We start from the raw sequence: 6,000 nt of genomic DNA, 5'->3' as shown, positions 1-6,000 counted from the left end.
GGCCAGGGCAATGGCCTTGATTGGGGTTTCCATGGGAAAGGCTAGGCAGGGCAGGGTATATAGTTTAGGATGGGCTAATTTGAAGAAGTTCAGCAGGCTTTGAACTATAGGGATGGTCCCTAGTTGCCTGGTCCCTGGATCTGGGATGATGAAGGCAGGGGAATATTGCCTCCTGGGGTGTATAGCCCAGATAGAGGATGGGCCAGGTAGAGGCTCTGGATTGATTAGTTTGCACATAAAAGGCATGCTCCTGGCTGAGCCCTTTGCTGTCTAAGAATTGGCTAGCCCAGGAGAGGCAAACTCTCCCCAGTCAAAAAATTTTTTAAGATGTCAAAACATTATAATATACAGAAAACTAAAAAATGTATATAAACAGTACACTGCATCACAAATTACCATTGGGATTTACGTTAACTTAGGTGCTTCCTATACCTTATCTTAAATCCCAAGTTTTTGACATTTTTCTTTTTGTTTTTGACTCAGGAGTAGAGGATTGGATGAATCATTGACTCTAGTCATTACATACTCTCATCATTGGCTCATGAATAGTCTTGTTTTGTTGTCTATATGTTTACAGTTATTTATTTTCAACAATACAGAAACATTTGAAGACCCACCACCCAATGTAAGAAGTAGAATATTGCTTGAAAATCTCCTCTGCTCACCCTATTACAGGGTAGGTCACAGTTATCTCGCATAGTCACAGACTATGTCTTAAGTCTTTTAAACAATCTGGTTTCCATGGAGCTTTGTAGGAGGCCAGCTCCTTTTTTCAGAGATCAGCCCACAGTGGATTGGTCTTGAAAAGTTTGTCTTTACCTCTCAATCCCATCCATCTACCTTTTCTCCAACACTTGGTATTGTTAAACATTGTCATACCATTGTGGCCAATTAAATAAGTCTAAAATAGTGTCATGTTGTAATTTGTATTTTCCAGATATCTGTTGAAACTGAATATTTCCTTGTATGTGTATTAACCATATGTATTTTCTTTACCTTGAGGTGCTTGTTCATGTCTTTTAATAATTTTTATTGTGTTTTTGTCCTTATGATTTCCAAGAGTTTTTTTTACATATTCTTGTTACTAATTTTTTATTAGTTATACATGTTGAAAATATCTTCTTCCAGTTCGTAACATGTATTTTCACTTTCTTTAATGTGCCTTCTGATTAGCAAGTGGTCTTAAATTTAATATAGATTCACCAAATTTTTCTCTTCGTTGGTACATTTTGCACCTTAAGAAATTCTTTTCTACCTTAAGATCAGAAAGAACTTCACCTGTATTTTCCATTAACACTTTTTCTTTTGACATTTAGGTCTTTAATTAATCTAGAATTTATTTTTGTGGGGCAAGAAGAAATCCAATTTTTTAATATAGATAACTAACTTGTGAGGACCTTTTTATTTCATCATTCATGATTTCTGAGATTTGAATTTAGTATTTTACCCAGATTAAAATCATGCATGGTATAGCATGAGCCACATCACTTCTTTCCTTAGACAGACTCTTCATATCATGACTGCTTTGGTCTGAATATTTGTGTGTCCCCAGAATTAACGTTTAAATCTAATCACCAATGTAATGGTTTTAGGACGTAGGGTCTTTGAGGGGCTATTAGGTCATGAGGTTGGAGCCCTCATGAATGAGATTAGTGTCCTAATAAAAAAGATCCCAGAGACCTCCCCTGTCCCTTCTGCCACATGAGGACACAGCAAGAAATAGCATCTATGAACCAGGAAGCAGGCCCTCACCAGACACTGCATCTGTTGGTGCCTTGATTTTGGACATCCTAGCCTCTAGAACTGTGAGAGATAAATTTCTCTTGCTTATAAGAAACCTACTCTATGATATTCTGTTAGAACAGCCCAAACAAACTAAGATAATTGCTCTGAGGTGAGAAAGGTTCTCTCATTACTAATGCTATTTTATTTACTTAACTATTTATGCCTCTATGCCTCTGAACAGGATGAATTACATCTGCACTTTGTTTCTTATATTCTTCTTAGTGTCAAAACTCTTTATTTTGTTTTGCTTTAAGTTACCTCTCTTAAAAAAATTCTCTTAGTGTGATTTTCTTGGACTGGGTCATATACCATTGCCCCTAAAGCTTCCCTTCATAATCATAATCAGTGACTGAAGGTGAAACTTGTGTGCCTTGAGTGTCTCATCTCCTTCAATAGACATTTTATCAAGGACATGCAAGGATCACTTTGAAGAAATTGATAGGTTTGAGTCTTCTGCAAGGTTGGGGAAGGACATACCAGGTCAAGAGTAAGAAGGCTGCTGAGATGGTATTGTCTGGGTGTCATATGTGTACCCAGTAGAAGTGTGAGGTGGTGTTCAGTGAGTGCTGTGGCCTCACTGATGAAACCCAGATTTGCTGTGGCTAGCAGTAACTAGTGGTTTCCAGTGATGTTTCTTCACAGGGATAGGTTTATTCTTAGGAACAAGTATAAATACTACTTGACAAAGTTAGCATATGGTCTTGCTTTGGTAAACTTTTGAGTCATTAATACTGACTATTTTTTAAAAGTCAAAGTTTATTTGTATCCTTTTGAAAATGCATCTTATTGAACAGAGGAAGAGTTTCCCCAAAAGACAACTGCAATCTTTCATTTTTTTATTCAACAGACTTTTGCACAACTGCCAAATAGAATTGATCTAATGCTGGATAGAGGAGGGATTATAGAAACCAAGTAGCTTCAGAAGGAAAAAACCCAATTCGTACTATTACCTGCAATTCTTATTCTGCATGCATTCCTCCATCTGAATCTGCAAACCAATTATGCTATTAATTCAGGGTCTGTGGTTAAACCAGAGGCTTGAGCTAATACTGCAGCGTGTTACATCCACTTCTTGATGACACACCACCTACAAAGATAGGCAGTTGCTTTTGACTATTTCACTTGCAGATACTTGCCAGAGCTCCTAGTAACAGAGTGTGACACATAATTTGCCTAAGAAGTGTTTAAATAAGGAGTTGCTGAAATCTTATCTGTCAAGATTCCAAAATCTAATCTTGTGAGCCCAACTTTCTGAATGGTGGTGAAATATTCTAGTAGTATAGTTGCTATGGGCTGGAGCAAGTGCTGCTCAGTTCATTTGAATTAAACTCAACTCTGCTACAGTTGCTGAATATACAACACAGAATTGTTCAATTATGTATACTTTATTGAGCACCCGTTATGTATGAGGCACTGCTCTGCGGGAGATGATGAAAAGCCATTTTCACTGCTTTCAATCTACTTGAGGAGACAAGAAAACTTCTTGGTAGCAAGCAATAAAAACGCCTCTGACTACTTTAAGCAAACAGACTTAATGGCAGGATTTCAGGGCCTCACAGAATCAAAAGGCAGTACAGAGACGAGTTTTAGGAATGAGAGGAATGAAAAACGAATCCGTCTGTTAATTTATCTGTTTGTCTGTCTGTGTCTGCTTGCCTGCTTCCTTTCTCTCTTTCTTTCTTTCTTTCTTTTTTCTTTCTTTCTCTTTCTTTCTTCTTTCTTTCTTCTCTTTCTCTCTTTCTTTCTTCTCTTGTCTTCTCTTTTCTCTTCTCTTCATCATCCATGTATCTATATTACACACACACACACACACACACACGCACACACACACTCCAAGCTGGAGGCCCAAAATGCATGAAACTGGGACCATTCAGAAAATATTTCTAGCAGGAGTCCACATTCTGTATGCTGGTAATATTGCCACTATTGCTACTTAATCTTCTTCTGTCATAAGAATGACTGCCACTCAAAGTTCCGGAAGAATCTGATGTCTAGTTACATGCCTGTCCTGGCAGAGCCAGAATTTGGTCTCCTAGCCTTCCCAAGTTAGAGATGGGCATTCACAAGCCAGGAACTACCCTTCCACCAAGGTTGAACACAATGGGAGAAGGCAATTCTCCAAAAGGAAATAGGGGGACTATTGAAGATAGAAAGGATTCTAGACATTGCTTACTGTAGGCAAGATCAATGTTGTCATGTTGAACAGACATGCAGGAGAATGAAGACCAAGAAGGGGCTATAGAATTTGGAGATGAATTAGAAGTTCATTATTGTTGGTGACAAATGGAGCAATAATGAAGCACCCCCTAAGAATACAGGAAATAAGGAAGTAAAATGACCACATGAGAGTTAAACTGTAAACTGAACACTTTGGGTTTGGTAACTGAGAAATAGGCAAATATACATAAAAGAGACTGAATGTCCTCCAGGCCAGTAAGACTGAACTGGAACCTGATTGAAGGCATTACTTTATCTAAAGAAAGAATGCATCCTTAAGAAGAGATGCTGGCCAGCAAAGGAGAAGCAGAGACACATAAGCCAGAGAAGAGAGTGCCCTGATAAGATGATGTAAACAGCCATTTTTCTCAGGGAGACACATCCTTATCACGGAAGCAGACGCACCGATGTCATTAAACATTCCAATCACCAGTGTTAACTACAAGAGAACCAATTCTTTGCCCACCAAGGTATCTTCTGATAAATTGGCTTTCATGTAGCTTTTCTGCAGGAAATACGCAACAGAAAAAGATGGTTTAACAGTTCTATTTCCTTTTTCTAACACATACCCTGGTTCATATACCCAAATCAGTATGAGTCATCATCCTGAATATAATCAACTCTGTAAAACTGCTAAGGCTGTTTCTGCAGCTGCCAGACTGAGGGTCACAGCCTGCATTTATTGAGCTCACAGAAGTAAATGGCCTCTTGGCAGCCAGCTAGCTGATCTTCCCCGGCAACAAAACTACTTTGTTTCTTGCTTTGTCTCAAATGACTTCAGTAAGCAACTTCTGAGAAAAGAGTCCCAGTGAAGAGATGGTCAGATGAAAGCAGACTACAGAGGGTTAAAGCATGAAAATGTCTTAATAATACTACTCCTTTATACTTGTGTTATGTCTTACAGTTTTGAGAACATTTCCACTTATATTATCTCATTTGACTATTTTGTGAGGGAAGCAAGGATTTCAGAACCCACTTGAGAAGTGGAAATGCTGGCACTTAGAGATTATGGGATTTACAGGGGAGAAGTGGTAGAGAGAGAACTCTTTCTCCCACAAGTCCAGGGTTTTCCCATTGGTCTGCACTTTCTAGAGTTTCTTAGGCATTGTGCTGATCACCATGGGACTGTGAAAGGTGAGTGAGGCACTCTTCTGGGCCTTAAAGAGAAGGCAGTGCTACAAAGCTGCATGCTTAGATCGTTTATCTTGTTTTTAAGCTTTAAGAGGGATCAATTCACTCATTCACTAACTCAACCTATGCATTAGAATTATAAAGGGGAATAGGCAGATATGGTTTTTTTTCACTTATCAATCTTTCAGATCTGGAACATCTGGGATGTCCACTTTCTGTCTGTTTCAATGCCAAGAGGCTGGGGAATTCCACATTGTTGAAAGTATGATGTGTCAAGCATCGTTCCAGGGACTTTATATGCCTTATATCACAAAATCATCTCAACTACTTTATAAGGGAAATTTGCTAAATCAAAATCTTTTAAGGGGACTCTCAGCTGACTTATAATTTACTTTCTAGGTATCTTTTTCCCTAAATTTTAAACTCCATGAAAACAATTGCTTTCTGTCTTGCCATCTGCTATAGTTTCCGAACCTAGCAAAGAATGTTCGATAAATATTTCTTAAACTGGATAGAAAGAACCTATCTTTAAAGATAAATTATTAAATAAGTTTTCCAATATTTGGAGTATTGAATCAAAGAGTCAAACAAACATCTGAAGTAATCCAGAGTCTGTGCTTACTTGTTGACCTGAATTTTATTATCTTTCTGTATACTAACTGGTAGTATTTTTGTGTTAAAACTCATTTCAGAGATTTATAACCATGAATTTTCATTTCTTTCATGCCAACAATTTATCTGTCTTTCTATTAAGAGAGCCAAAACTAAGCTTTAATTAAATATCAAATTTAAACGCAGATAGAACTTAAGCTACAAATAGGTAGGTACATAAGAAAGAAGATATTTTTCCTTTAATCTAGATTTCTA

The sequence above is a fragment of the Pan troglodytes genome, chromosome 9, assembly GCF_028858775.2.
Source record: "Pan troglodytes isolate AG18354 chromosome 9, NHGRI_mPanTro3-v2.0_pri, whole genome shotgun sequence".
Lineage (NCBI taxonomy): Eukaryota > Metazoa > Chordata > Mammalia > Primates > Hominidae > Pan > Pan troglodytes.
The sequence above is the reverse complement of the archived record's forward strand: the minus strand, read 5'-3'. Positions refer to the sequence as shown.